We start from the raw sequence: 15,674 nt of genomic DNA, 5'->3' as shown, positions 1-15,674 counted from the left end.
AGGTTCTAGAGGAGGGCCACGAAGATGATCGGGGACTGGAGCACCTCCCCTATGAAGACAGGCTGAGGGAGCTGGGCTTGTTCAGCCTGGAGAAAAGAAGGCTGTGGGGTGATCTCATTGCAACCTTTCAGTACCTAAAGGGAGCCTACAAACAGGAGGGGAATCAACTCTTTGAAAGGATAGATAACTGCAGGACAAGGGGAAATGGTGTTAAGTTGAGGGAGGGGAGATTTAGGTTGGATGTCAGCGGGAAATTCTTTATAGTGATAGTGGTGAGGTGCTGGAACAGGCTGCCCAGAGAGGTTGTGGATGCCCCGTCCCTGGAGGTGTTCAAGGCAAGATTGGATGGGGCCCTGGGCAGCCTGGTCTAGTATTAAATGTGGAGGTTGGTGGTCCTGCCTGTGCTGAGGTTGTTGGAGATTCATGATCCTTGAGGTCCTTTCCAACCCTGGCCATTCTGTGATTCTGTAACATGTGAAGAATGTCTAAGAAAAGTTCTGATCGGTGACATCCATATTGTCTGAGGAATTATAAATATGGATATTCTTAGAGTAGCTGAACAGGTCATTAAGTGATTAATAAACAATTATCTGTTATTTGAATTGCAGTCTGATCTTGATCAATTTATTACACAATTCAACAATCCTAGGCTAACCTTTGTTTCAGTATCTTGTTCCCCAGCAATTGACTGAATAATGAGTTAGAATTCACACAATAGATAAATGTTATTAACTGATCTTCTTGTTTCAGTTTTTTTTAGTGGACATACTTCTTCCCCTCATATTTTGCTGTTGGACTACTCCTCAGAAAATTGCGACCCCGCAGTTACTCATGGACACCACACAGTATTCTTGCTTATGCTGGGAACATATTCTGCTTCATGGCCTGTATGATTTTCTTACACCTGGGATTTCAACTAAGTAACTTTGTTCTATAATCACAAATTTTATTTTATTCAGTTTCATATTTGACATGTTTTTATATAGGCAGTGTTATTCATGCATGTTTCCTAAACCAGTACTCCAACAAAGATCAAGTGTTCTGTTGATACTATTGTGAACAGTTTTTAACAAAGATTTTTGGAAACTTTCCAATAAAAATGCAACAGAAGCAGACAAGGAGAGGTTAGGAAAACAGTGCTGCATTATACATGGCCACATATAATACTGTACTCAAGAAAGGCTAAAGAAATATATTTGCTCAAAGGGACCATTTATGGAAGTAATGGTAATAAACATAAGTAAATATTTGAGATTCATCTTTAGTTTAAAGAAACAGTAAAGACCAATGCCATCCCTACTACAGATGATCTTTTCTCATTACAATACTTTCTATTTTTCAAACGTGTGTGAACCAAGTGTTGATTCAAAAATAATACTTTAAAATGCTTTAACAAATAGTTTATTATAAAACTCTGTCAGTATTAGTAAATACAAAATAAGGTTGATATCAATTGATTAAGGCTCTGCATGTTTTATTGTTTGAGATTGCTATAAGGAAAGAATTATGAGTGTCTTATGCTATTCCATAAAATGTTCAGCAGTGTTGTCTAAATGCAGTGACATACACTATTTTTATCTCCTCCCTTCTTCTTTCAGAGATTTTTTATTTACCTTGTCAAATCTGCAAGCAAGAATTCTCTATGTTCCTTTCTCTGTGAAGATATTTTATGCAGTCTGCCATTCCTCACTCCCTATATTGGAATACCTGAGAATGTACACGGGCCTCTTTGTCATCTCACAGCTGATGCATCCTTCCATAGAGAATAGGACTGAGTAGGGCTACAGCAGCCCCTGATTTCCATGCATTAGTAATATGCAATATTCACCTCTAATAATAAATTTCAAATGTGTTTTTATCATCACATCTCTTCACCCCCTCTCAATATAGAAAATCCTATAGTACTTTGCCACTCAGCTGCTGTGCTTTTTTAAATCTCTTCTAGATGTTACACTACAACTATATAAGTATATATATGTGTTTCATTTTAAAATTTCTGAATGAAAACCAGTAACATTGATACAGAAATTAATGCTTTTAGAAGCTGCAATAGCACATCTTTATTTGAAATCAGTTAGTAGATACTTAACAGTGTTACCCTCAAAAAACCTGTGAGATCCTACAGTTTTGCTAAAACAATTACTGAACTTTTGTAACTTCCAACAAGCCACTGTAAAAGTGGATTTTTTTTTTTTTTTTGTCTAGACATTGCCTAATACAATCAAGTGAGTTAAAAATTACGAACATATTGGCATCTCATTTTAATGCTTATAAACTTACAAAGTGAGATGATTTCATAAAAGAATGAAACAAATAGTTTGCTCTCAGCAAACACATGGAAATATAATGCGTGTCTATACCTCACGCTTATCCCCAGGTTGTTATCAGTCTCTTTGTGAAGAGGTTACTCAGTATAAATGTGCTTCTGCCAGATGTGAATTGCCTTACTGGCTTCAGGGTTAAAGCACGCGTCTTTCTAGTGCTGAGAGTAGGGCTGGAAACCTTCAACAAGGGAGACAAACCTATTGGATGGGAAAGGGGCAGGAGGCAGAGGATATCGGGGTGAGATTGTAGCTGTTTTTTTCTTTTCCCCTTTTCTTCATTGTTTGTCAGTCATCTCATTTACCCAAAAGACCCTTAGATGACACACTAATGAGCAATTTTTCCACCAAGAATATGCTTCTGTTATCAAAGAGTTGGTAAAGGAATTTTATTGTTGTTTTTTTAAGCGAATATAGTCATTATCAGGATTAGATATTGAAAAAAACTATATTCTTAAAATCCATTTTCCAAACTATAAGTCAGAAATTAGAGGACTGTCTGATTACTTCATCTTTGTCTTGTCTCTCAAAGCCTAACAAGACCTCCAGACTTTATACTCAGACCAGGATCTCTCTGAGGTCCCCTAATTTAATGTGATGTCATCACAGACTCATAAAGAATCTCTTGACTGGACTTGATCAGCTATTCTTTCAAAGTACTTCAGCAGGCAAAGCTGAATGCTCTCTGGTGAATATCAGGAGGGAAACCTCATCAGCATGTGTGATTTATATGTTTTAGCTAACCAGCCCCCTAAAGCCACTCTATTGTACTTTTGAAAGCCTGTGCAAAACAAAGCTGATTTACAAAGTCATCAGAAGAGATAAAGTGAAACTCTCTGAGAGCATAAAGATTATGTTGTGTGTATAAAATGTATGCAATACATATATCATGGATTTCTTTTTTTCATATTTTACATTGATCACAAATATAAATAAAAAGTTGCTATGTTCATTCTACACAAAACTCATTCACATGATACACAGATAAATGCTACAAAAAGAAGAAAATCTGTACTTTATAAAGGTGTAATTCTGCACGTTTCTGTCCAAATATATTCCTTTCCTGTGTACTTCTTATTTTGTAGAATGAATTCACACAGGTGGCACAGAGATAAGAGCCATTGTTGAAATGATAAATGGGAATGGGTAGCATTGGGGTGGGGGGCAAATCTTCCAAGATTAAAAAGCTGCAAACCATCATCAGTACCTTAATTTAGAAACAGGCGGTTCTATAGACTCACATTGCTCTGTTAGATGAAGTAGACTAATATGTTTAACCCTGAACACATTTCCAAAGAAATTACTATTGTGTGAGCTTCACATAGCTGAAGATAAGCTGGCAAATTGGCTGTGCACGGGGTGTTAGCAAAAGGATTCAAAATCAGGAAAGGTATTACAAACTCTGATTTCAGATTTTGAAATCTTTGAGAGAAAGCATGCCAATCAGTAATTAGGGTAACTGACAAAAGCTATGCATGGTGAATGCAGCAGAGGCAGATTTTAATATACTGCCTCCAATTTGTGTACAGGATAGTAATAAAAATAAGGAAAATGTAGCAGTGAGGCAATTAAGAAGAAAAAAAACACAACAAAGTATTTTAGTGTTTTCCATGTACACTCTGTTTAGTCAATGGAAAGAGACAACTCTGTCCAGAAAGCAATTTGCCTAATTTTAGAAAGAAAGTGAATTGCTTTCTGGGGTGCATCATTATCTACTCATTTGTTACGGAAAGTGCCCAGCTAAGTGGTAGAGAATATACTCTACATTTTGGAGGAATCTATATAATATATATTACTGAAAAAGTTTTTCAAACCTGTTATTTTTCTATATAGAAAGGATTTTCTGTTTGTGCTTTTTTTTCTCTTTTTACTTTTTTAAAACTAAAATAAGAATAGATGAAATTTGCATTCATATTAACCAACCTATAGACTTTTCAAACCCTTAAGTATCCTCTGAGAAAGTACATGGGGAGAAAGTAGACGTAATACATTATTCAGAAAACCTGTGAATCATGTTTGAACAGCCAAATAGCTGCTGTTTATCCGTTCTGATGAAGAATTGGCAAAAAAATCAATTGCAAGATACAAATAGACCATTAGTTTATTCAAAAACTCATCTGTCATTCAAACTGGTCTTCAGAAATAAAGATGATCCTTTTTCACTAAGAGAAACAAGAAAGATGATCACCAACAAGAAACAATAACCACAAGCCCAACAACAACAAAAAAGCAAACAGAAAAAGACAGTTAAATTATTCTGATCTTTATGTAACCCTAGAAGCACAGATTGGAATGAAGGATCTGACATCTGCAAACTCTATTCTAAGCAGCTCTCTATAGTTAGTGCAAAGAGTTTTGCATGTAACTCAAAATATAATAAGTCTTCTATTATTAAACAGGTTTTTTTGCTTTCTTTTTCTTACTGCTCAGACTTTACAGAAGTAATAATTAAGGTTTCTGGAAGAAAAGGAAAAGGTTACTCTTTATTACTGAACTCCACTGGTATCCTCTGGCACTTTAAAGTAAAGCTAAAATATGTAAAAGTAAACAAAACGCATTTATGTAGCTTCTTAAAAGCATATATGTTGTTATCTCATTTGATTATTTTGATAATAAATCCATTTAAATGATGTTTTTAAAGGCAATCCTACTGAGAGGATTTGATGCAGCACAAATCAGACAATAAAAAGTTACTATTATAAAAGATGTGTTGTCAGCTCCTGCACAGCTGCCTTTTAGCTGCATATTACATCCTGAAGACAACAGCACCAGGGACAAAAAACCTGTCTGGCTGATTTGTATCTTTTAGAAGTTTGTAATCTCACATTCCACAAGAGACAGGATGCAGAATCTCTTCCTGTAACTTCAACATCAAACTCATATTTACTTTGCTGAATCAAAGTCTATACAATGACTGCTCCAAAAGTAATGCCTCCTATTTTATTCTATTGTCCTGTGATGTCAGAGGCAGATGTTGGTGGTATAACAATAGAGATTGAACCTTCCCACCAATATTTTGTTGCATTTTGATGCTGTGTGACAACAGAGGGGCAGTCTGACAAAATGGAGTCTGACAAGGAAGTGTGTATGAAGCAAAGATATGTCACTGAATTCCTCCATGCAGATAAAGTTGCACCCGATGACACTAATTGACATTTGCTGAACATTTATGGAAACTGACCAGTGGGTGTGAACACAGTGAGGTGGTGAGTGCTGCATTTCAGCAGCAGTGACGGAAACAGCGGGTCACCTCTGATGGTGCAGGCAAATACAAGCACAGCATGCAGGCTCCTGTTCATCACTGGTGAAAATGCAGAGCTAATGGTAGTGACTGTTGAGAAATAGTGCTCTGTAGCTTATAATTTCTATCAAATAGTACTACTATGTGCTTTGTATCTGAGTTTCCATGGAGATAAACAGGATGCGTTACTTCTGGAGCAACCTGTTTTTGAATTCTATCCTTTCTCAAATTAATTTTTCAAATGAAAAAGGTAGTTATATATAGGAGTTGAACTTTACTCTTTTTTGCAGCATGTGCTGAAAGCAGGATAAGTTGCACAATGCTATGCAGGAATGCTCTTCAGTGAATTGGTAGCACAGCACAGCTTATAACCCATGGATGGGACAAGGAAAGTAAAAAGGCGACTGTTTGGATGTTTAAGTTGCTGACATACCTTTTTTTCTCATTTATGTGACATAATGGTTTATGCATGAGATGTAGTTACAACTGTTATTCAACTGACATGTATTCAGCTCACTTAAGTTTAAGAAGCAGTTTGGAAAAGCTTTGCCTTTATATGAAATAGAAAACTTCTAGTCTAAAGGAAGTCTGTTTAGGAAGAAGCTGTTGTAACCAGCTGCTAGAACCATTACAGCTCAAAGTGCATCCACCACCCATTAATATTTTAAGTACACTGGAGAGTTGTTTTTTTTTCCTTTAGTCTTTGAGACATTTAATATATTTGAAGATAACACATTAAATCATGCTAAAATTATCAATAACATGCTTTAATTAAGTTACTTATTTATATTAAATTTTATAGCAAAAAGAAATTTAAAGCCCTAGAATCATTTCCTTTATGCAGCATTTGCTGTTGTACACAACATTCCTTTATCATAAGGATGGGAGTATATCATGTTTTACATTTCTGCAATAAATTCTTTGGAACTTTTACAATCTTCTGTCTTCAGATAAACAAGTCTTAGCTCTGAACAAAGAAAGGGATCGCACTTAAATTGGCTCAATTACCACAGAAAAAGAATTGTCTGACAAATGCCGCTCTTTGACTCTGTTCACGAGCCTCCCTTAAACAATCCTTTTAAACTTAAAATTGACACAAAGACCCAAATACTGATTCTGTAAAGGCTTAATATAAAATGCTTTATTACTTTCAGCTTCAGTTAGCCTCACTGATTTTCTTTTATACTCCATCTGTATTTGAAAGTAAGACAGCACAGGGTTCACTCTTCAGCCCTCAGGTTCCATAATATACACGTGTTAAAATCCCTCCCTGAGCTTGGCAGAGCACTCTTACGTGCACTCACTGTCTGTTAGGAACTCACTGTCAGGAACTGTTCTGGTCTCAGTTCAAGGGGGCACAAGTCAGGAGCACAGCAGAGGGCATGTTAACCACTACACAGTACCATGTGCTAGTGTTTGAACCTTGGGTCCTACTCTGCTTACTGTAATAGCAAAAATGCAACCTTCAAATAATTCATGATGTGTAATTCAGTTTTATGCTTCAAAGCTGAAGAGTTGTTTTCCAACTGTTTACTTAGTTACAGATCATCATGTGACATCAGCAAAGGACAAGCCAAGCCACTTATTGTGGTATTGCTTATTGTCCCGGAAGGGCTTTTTTCTGAACAAAGAATAATGAATAGAAGAGATAGCTGAGAAAAAAAAGTCAGTGAAATCTTCAGATCTCTTGATCTCTTGACTGAAAAAATATTATTTACAGGTGTTGTAACCAGATCTATTCAAATAAAAATAATCAGCATTAGTTATGCACAAGTATTTGCCGCTTCACACAAGAGCTACAATTCTGTTGCAGTAAAGATCAGACAGTTTCCCAAACATCAAAATGGAGAAAAAACTCTTTGAGAAAAATGTTTGTGAATAATACATGAAAAACAAAGACTCAATGATGAAGTGTATAGCTTTTTATGATCTGAAGATTGTTTTGTTAGCTTATTGTTTTGTTAGTTATCCAAATCTAAGTCTTAGTGTGTACTGAAAACTGTGCTTTTAAAGGAAAGCAAAACTCAGAGAAGAAGAGTAACTGCACATGAACACCACCAGACATCTTCTGTTTGTACTCTGACATGGTGTTCTATCTTGGACTTGATGTTCTTGAAGGTCTTTTCCAACATGAACAATTCAGTTATTCTATGATCCTTTCTACAACCAGTAGGCTTCAATGTATTCAGGGTTGGAGGGGAGCTTGTTCTGCATACTGTAAGATCTGAAATGATACTGTATGACCCTGGTAGCACAAAACAGGAGGGGCATAGGCTGCTGTATGGCTCCTGTTTGTGTCTCCTGTGCAGCTGCTCTGGACGCTGAGAATGAGCAAAATATCTTTGGTTACATCTATCCAGAGAAGTGTGTCAAGACTCTTGTCTTCTCAGTGAGTCAAATCCAGACAGTTTCAGCCAGTCAGATGCAGGACAGGTCTGAGAATAGTCCCTATAGTTAGAGCAGACAGTGTCAGCTATAACAGGAGCTTAAATACCAAATTCACATGTAAATAAAGACACTGCAGGCACCTTCATGTGCCTTAATCTTGACCTGTACCTGACATCAAAGACTTTTTTCAGGTGCTCATGCACAGGTACTATTTGAGATGACTTAGTAAGCTTGAGATATCTGTGTAATTTGGTCTGAGAGAAACCTCTGGCATTTCAGATCAGCAGCTGAAGTTCAATAAAGATATCACAAAGCATCTTATATGTGAGCAATGTCATGAACCAAAAATGTCAGGAAGTTAATAAAGGTTTGGAAGAAAGTGCTCCACCAATATTTGACAGAAAGTGCTATTTCTCCATACTCCTCTTAATAATGTATCTCTACTTGAACTCAGTGTATCCTTCCTAATCTTCATTTCTCCACATTTCTGTTTGCAAGTGGTGCAGACTTGCTCATGATCCCAGACTCAATCTCTCATCCTGTTCTGCCTCTCAAGCATGAACAACTTTAAGATGAGACTCAGAACATTATTCTTTGTGGATGTGCTGGCCTTTGTGCAGCAGATGGTCCAACTGTAGTAATAATGAGTTCCAAGGCTTTTTCATATCACAGATACCCAAGAACACATTGTCCTTCACCTCTTGTAAGAAATATTTGAAATGGTTGTATCTGTAAAATTTAATGATATGATATAGTTCCAGAACATGCTGAGACTGATTTTGTAATAAAAAGACAAGGAGTCAAAATGCTACATTAACTTCAAACTTTAGGAAATGTGAGCTGATAATTTAACTTTCTAAATCAAGCACTCTCTGGGTGTACAACAATGTAAGTATTATTTTTCAGAGGAAAAAAAAAAAGAAGAAATGAAGTTGTGTTTTGTAAATTCAGCTCTGAAAGGTTAACAAAAAATAGTTATAAGCCAAATCTGTCATTCCAAATTTGAACTAGGACAGATTGCTTATCTTTAGCAAATGAGTACTCTAGAAAGAAACACTAGTTCACCAAACTTAGACCATGAACACAGAAATCAAAAGATTTTTCACAACAGTAACCTTGAACACAAGGGGGAAAAGTAAAGAAGATGAAATCACCCTTCAGGTTTCCTGTATCCTTTGTATACTTTGTATACTTCTTATACTTTTTTTTTTTTTTTTTTTTTTTTTTTTTTTTTTTTTTTCCAGATATTTAATGGCAGCAAATGTCTTCCATCTGGCCACTTGATTTTATGGACTGAACTTCAAAATTTGTTTAAATTGGTTTTCTAGAGGTGAAACAAGGGAAAAGCTCTGTACTTACAAAAAGTTAGCATTCAACATAACTGAAAATGCTTTATAACCAATATGCAAACTCAAGCAATGAAAATACTGTCTTTTCAGAAGCAAAACAAGCAAAATGTAAATTTGGAAACAGTGATGGAATAGCACGGAGTATGGCAGTGACAAATGAAAAATCATGATACCCAGTAGAAAGCATTGGGCTTATTATTAGGAAAACGCACCAGCTCAAGATTAAGCTATTTTCTGAAATATTAATATGATTTCCAACCCTTATTTTTTTCCCATCTTTGAAAGTTTTCAGAGAAGCTATAGATTTTTGCATGGCAAGATCTTAATTTAGAAACAAGAACAAGTTCTTAAAAGTTTCAAATAATTAAATGCATTCAATACTAAAGCAATCCTGTTTGTTTTTTATAAGCTCTGTTACAGTTACAGTACAGAGAAAACGTTCCAGGAAGTGAATGCTCCTATTTCCAACTTTCTAATCTATAATTATCCTCAAGTTAGATCAAGTGCTATTTTGATATGAAAACTAAGTGTAAGTGAGGTATGTACTTAATGAAAACTGTGTTATAAATGAGTTGCATTGCCATTTCCAACAGCTAAATTAAAGGTATTTCGTGCAATGCCAAGTGTATTTTATGTTGTGAAAAAATATTTGGGTAAAGACAGATGCAACAGCTGTGACATTTTATGCATGACTAGATTGTTGGGATTCTTTAGAGCAGTCCTCAACAAAATGGTGCTGCTGCTGCTTCCATAATCCATGTATGACAATCCATAGCACTAAAAGCTAGGCCACATTCTTTGTTTTCTTTTATAATCTACTGGATAAAAACTTGGCCTCAGTAAAGTCAAGTCAAAATAAAAGTTACAGTTGACTTGAAATGGGCCCAGGTTTCTCTCATGAGCATAAGATGAATGCAGTTTTGCTTGAATGTCTAGATTTGATTCAGCATTTTAGGTTTACTAATTAACTCCACAAATTAAAGTGCTATGTGCATTTTATCAGCTAACACACCCATTCTCTTATGTACTTTGTGCTTATTTGTTTTTCCGGACATTTCAGACAGGAAAAACCTATTGATCAATGTTATCCTAAGTGTACTGTTTGTATGCATATATCCACACGATAGCAGTGTTTCTTACACATTGTACTGCACTAAAATGAATCTTAATTCCTTCACATTAACATAGGGAAAAAAAAAACCAAACTAATTTGTTTAAAGTAAAGCACAGTGTTGTAATTTGTAGAGGTTCTGTGGATAAAATACCAACTACATTTCTATAGATTCTGGTTATTCAAAAACTTAGCATTCAAGTTATGTGCATGAGCTAATAGTTGGCTCAGAAGCACAATAACTGTGCTAAATTATAAATATGTTCTCATATTTTAAATTGCACATGGAAAAACATATTGAGTCTGAGGTCTGGATGCTTCAGATATTTATTAAATGAATACAGGTAATTTGTTTTAATCAGTTCTAAGTTAATAATAATGACCAAAAAACAAACAAACAAACAAACAATATCTAACAGATGTTTAGGAGACTTACTGGAAATCAGTTGCTTTAATCCCCACTGTAGGACAGACACTTCCCTTTAATTTACACAAAGCTGTGTATGAGTATCCACACAGTTTCCAGCACGGCTGGTTCTGCCATTGGAAAGGTAAAGGAAAGAGCAGTTTCTGAAAGCAGTGAACTAGTTTGGAGTTCATCTGTTAGTGTGGCAAAATATTAATAGGATAGTTTCAAATAAGTTTATCCTTTTAAATAGTAAGAAAATATGAAATTATTCTCCGTAAAACTAAAAAATTTAATGAATAGTCTGAATTCTTCTTTCATTTTTAAAAGAAAGAAACATTATCATAAGGATCAGTAATAAAGAATTTCTTAAAAGAACCTCCAGGGACAATGGCTCTACCACCTCCCTGGACAGTCTGTTCCTATGCTTGACAGCTCAACACCTCTTTCTGTGAACAATTTTTTCCTAATAACCAACCTGAGATATTATGCTTGGGATTGCCCTAATCCAGATGCAGGACTTTGCACTTGGTCTTGTTGAACCTCATCAGGTTCTCATGAGCCAACCTCTCAATCTTGTCAAGGTCCCTCTGGATGGCATCTGTTCCCTCCAGTGTGTCAACTGCACCACTCAGCTTGGTGTTGTTGATAAACTTGCTAAAGGTGCCTTCAGTCCCATGGTCCATGTTGCTAACGAAGGTGTTAAATAATACTGGTCCTAATACTGTTCCCTGAGGAATATTCATCACTGGTTTCCACCTGATACTGAGCTATTGAATGTAACTCTTTGAGTGCAACCATCTAGCTAATTCTTTATTCTTTACAGTACTCCTCTCTCTCTCAGACTCATTTCTCTTCAATTCAGAAACAAGGATGTTGTGCAGTGTACAAGCAAATTGTTTGCAGAAGTTCAGGTAGATGAAGGCTGTTCTGTTAATTGTGCTGGTGCTTTAAATTCATGCAGATGCCAATGATAATTACATTTATCAACATTTATTTACCTGGTTTAATACTTAAAATCCAAAATCATATACCAACTTCCCTGTGTTACAGAAAATACCTTACCAGATGTTCTGGTCTGATAGAATTTAACACATTCATCTCAACTCTCATCATAGAATTGCAGATTTGAAGCATCTAGATTTTTTTATCCAACCTGATTTTATGTAATTAATTTTGCCTGAGTAGGCAAAGCCAGTACCTATTTTTTTTCCCTCCCAAGTAAAATGTACTCAGTCAATTGTATTTCCAGGAAAGGCATCTTGGAATAGCTCATATAAGAGCAAAAAGGAATCTACTTCCTTCTTTTCCAGCTCATGGTACATAGTAGTATAAATGCACTACAATATATGTACTTCTGCCATTTCTGTTACATAAACATTGACCTTAGCAGTTATACTGTTCTGATTAGGTATCTGTGGCTAAATGAATACATTCAGATTAACAAAAACATTTATGTGTCTGATGCATCCTGCTTTTTGTCTCTGATTCACTTTTTAGTCTGCCAAAAATCCAAGAGATAACAGTGGAATTTAGACTACATTCTGATTATATCTATCCAGATAAATATGAGCTGTATTCATTCCAGTTCATAAAATATAATTTTAATGGGTGTTTTCCTAACTTAATCTCATGAAAATGAAGTAAAAATAAAATGGAATGTTTTAGAAAGAAAATCCGTAACCATTAGGTGCCAGAATATCACCACAAAGAATATTTGAACTTGACTGGACAAACTATATGACAGTCAGACCAGTGGGAAAGGAAAGAGAGAATCCACTGCAACTACCACAGTTCAATTCATAGTTTTTACCACTGCAGTAAGAAAAGACAAATATAAATTTTATGGACTGACAAAGTTCTTAAGAGTAAAATAAGACTGTGTAGGCAGGCAGCCATACAATAAACTGACTCTGTACCTTTCTGTAGTCATTGCATTTTTCTTTCTTCTCTTGGCATCCTTGGCAAAATGCCATTTCTCTCTCACTTTATCTTGTTAAATGTCAGGAACTCTAAGCACAGTAAAAAGACTTATCTCTATTCCAAGACAACACTGGTAAGTCAAAATTGGCAGATTATCACTATGATAAAGCTAATAGAGCATTGGAGTTGTTGGAGCATTTTACAGCTATGTGGTGGTGTAGTATTAAAATGCTTGAATGTACAGCTAATGTGCTCTGAGGCTGAGGTGAACAGAAACATTCTTTTCAGTATGAGATTATTTCCTAATGTGTCTGTTCATGCACCATACTTATGCTTTTTGATCACTATTTGTGGCCTGAAAGATCAAAGACATAATATTGTCCCACAGAAGTTTTCCCCAAATATTTGTATTCTCACGATATACAGAAGTCTGTATTTCCATCCCCTAAGGACCATTTGTTACACATACTATACGTTGTCATTCATTATTTTCTCCTTCCAGATGAACACAAGATCACTAAAACTGTTGATTTTGAATATCAATAATTTTAAATATTATAATAAAAACTTTAATAATGATGTGAACAATTAAAGACGTTTGTTTGTTTGTTTATCTAGACTTCTAAAGAACTTGATTGATATCATTTGAGTTTGTTATTCACTTGAGTAGGGATTTGTTCTTACAAATACTCAGCTGTAGTTTTATTTACAGATTAGCTTTAAATGGTGCAGTCCATTAGAATAATTCAGACTGAACTTCATTCAAAATTTTAACCAGGTTTGGTCAAAAGGTGAGCTAGCTGATCTACTCTAAAAGACATCTTAGCACATAACTAACCAAAATTATATTTAACATTGGTATTCAAAAATTAATCATAGGATAGAATCATAGAATATCCTGCCTTGAATGTCCTCTAGAACAAGATATGAATCTTTCAGAAGTCAAAACAGAAGGGACAAGTGTCTGCTACAGTAGTTTGGTGGCATTTCTTAGTGAAAACCTCTGTCCTGATGCCATAGATCAGATTTTACACAAGCAGGAGGAAATTCAGCGGCTCTTGTCCTAGGCTTTGTGATTTTCACAGACTTTGATTTGGAAGCTTTTATACCTTTCTGTATTGAGTTGACCGAGAATCTTTTCTGGCTGAAACAAAAGCCGCCTCCTTTGTTCTCCATGACAGTGGACTGAGACCAACCTTTGGAATGTGATAGCTGGATATATCATGAAAAACACATAGAAAGAGTCGTTCCATTAAGAGAGTTAGAGAGATTATTTATTTCAGTTTCAAGCATTCCACTCTGATCAAGTCTCCAGAACGTAATATAAAGGGTTACTTTAGCTGCAGACAGACTTTCTGTGGAGGAAATATAATATGATCTGCCCTACAAGTCAGGAAACATCAGGTTTTTAAGTACATATTTTATAGATTGCATAGAATGTACCAGTATGTATCAAGAGAGTAAATTGCATATATTACCTGTTCTGCAATATAAAGATAGACTTTATACAAGGTTAAACATATTTCTGGCTTTGGAAAAAGCAGTATGAGTATTATGTACAATTTGCTGTACTTAAAAATAAGGAAAAATAAAGTCTTTCCATGACCATTCTTAACACATTCAGAATTTTAATCAAAGCCACTTATCAGATCACCTGTGGACTAGCATAAAAGAGGGGAGAATAAAGATTCGAAAAGAGGAAACAGAAGAGTATAAACCAGTCAGGTTTTCAAGATCACCAACAGAAGAGCACAGTAACAGGTAGACAATCTTAAAAAAAAAATCTGCTTTTTTTTTGTTTGTTTGTTTGTTTTTGCAATGCACTAAAGAGAAAATTTGTAACTTAAAGATATTATGGGGTAGGAGAGGGGAAAGTAGGTAAATCTAAAATTGTGTTTTGGTCCTAAAGAGATTAACTAGACTATAAATGTCAAGCAAAAAAATCTCCCTCATAATATTGACCTACTAAATTGGATCTAGTGAGTTTATAGTTTTGTTTTATGCAGCTTTTCCTGCATGAAACAAGTGTAAATTAAATATCACTTTTATTCAGTAAGCTTCCTACAATTGTCTTAAAACATGAGGTTAGAATTCAGAATGAGAATTTTAAGCACATTTTATAGACATGATCATTTTGGTAACAGAATGGCTTTTAAACTCAATTTTTAGTTTAATTTTTAATTTTTGGTAACCAATATATATATATTAATAGAATAGAAACACACATTATTAAGCACAGATTATGATGTGAACTTCCAAGCTAATCTATTTTAAGTTAATTTATTTATAAGCATTAGACAAGTCCTTCTGATTTAACGCACAAGGAATTCAAATTCTTCTTGCCTACTTGACATGCTATCTAGGTTATATCTGAGGCATTATCTTTCTAAAAGATTGACTATACCTTTCAGTTCACACTGTTCAAGTTATTGTGCCAAATTTTATCTTTAAATACAAGTCAGTGATTTCAGCAGAGAGACCCAAATGGGGTTCCCTGCCTGTCAAGTGTAGCTCAATATGGCCCTTTCTCAAAACCAAGCACTCCCAACTTTCAGAGAACTAATCCAATTTATTAGAAATATTATGACAGTACATAAAAAAGGTGGAGGGAGAGGAAATGATGAAACCATAGTTTCAATCAAGATTTCTGAGATTAAAATTAAAGCTACATATTCACATGTATGAAAAAAAAAAAAAAGTTGCTTTATGTTGCCATTTAGTTAAATTTCCCACTGGAAACATGGAGGAAAAAAAAAAAATTCTCTTTCTTCAGCCAATGAAAAGGGAAATAGAGCAGTTACACAGCTGATGTATGCTCACTCAGTGTTTGAAACACGATGAAGTTTGAAATTCAAATTCTCAATCTTCCATCAAAAGAGCCAAGCTAATGGATATACCAACTGTGTTGATACTAAAATGGTTGAAACATCGTAAT

General features: G+C 35.0%; 1 long non-coding RNA gene across 3 annotated transcripts in view; it reads left to right on the top strand.

Annotated features, from left to right (window-relative positions):
• The window catches only part of LOC104916191 (uncharacterized), an 89,963-nt gene extending 76,341 nt beyond the window's left edge, over positions 1 to 13,622 (top strand). For 2 of the 3 annotated variants that reach the window (XR_014881159.1, XR_014881157.1), the window contains exon 6: positions 751 to 13,622. This is a non-coding gene — a long non-coding RNA (uncharacterized LOC104916191). The remainder of the gene's footprint in view (positions 1 to 750) is intronic. The other variant, XR_014881168.1, reaches the window with a different exon arrangement.
• The last annotated feature ends 2,052 nt before the right edge of the window (positions 13,623 to 15,674 follow it).

The sequence above is a fragment of the Meleagris gallopavo genome, chromosome 1, assembly GCF_905368555.1.
Source record: "Meleagris gallopavo chromosome 1, MGAL_WU_HG_1.1, whole genome shotgun sequence".
Classification (NCBI taxonomy): domain Eukaryota; kingdom Metazoa; phylum Chordata; class Aves; order Galliformes; family Phasianidae; genus Meleagris; species Meleagris gallopavo.
The sequence above is the reverse complement of the archived record's forward strand: the minus strand, read 5'-3'. Positions and strand labels throughout refer to the sequence as shown.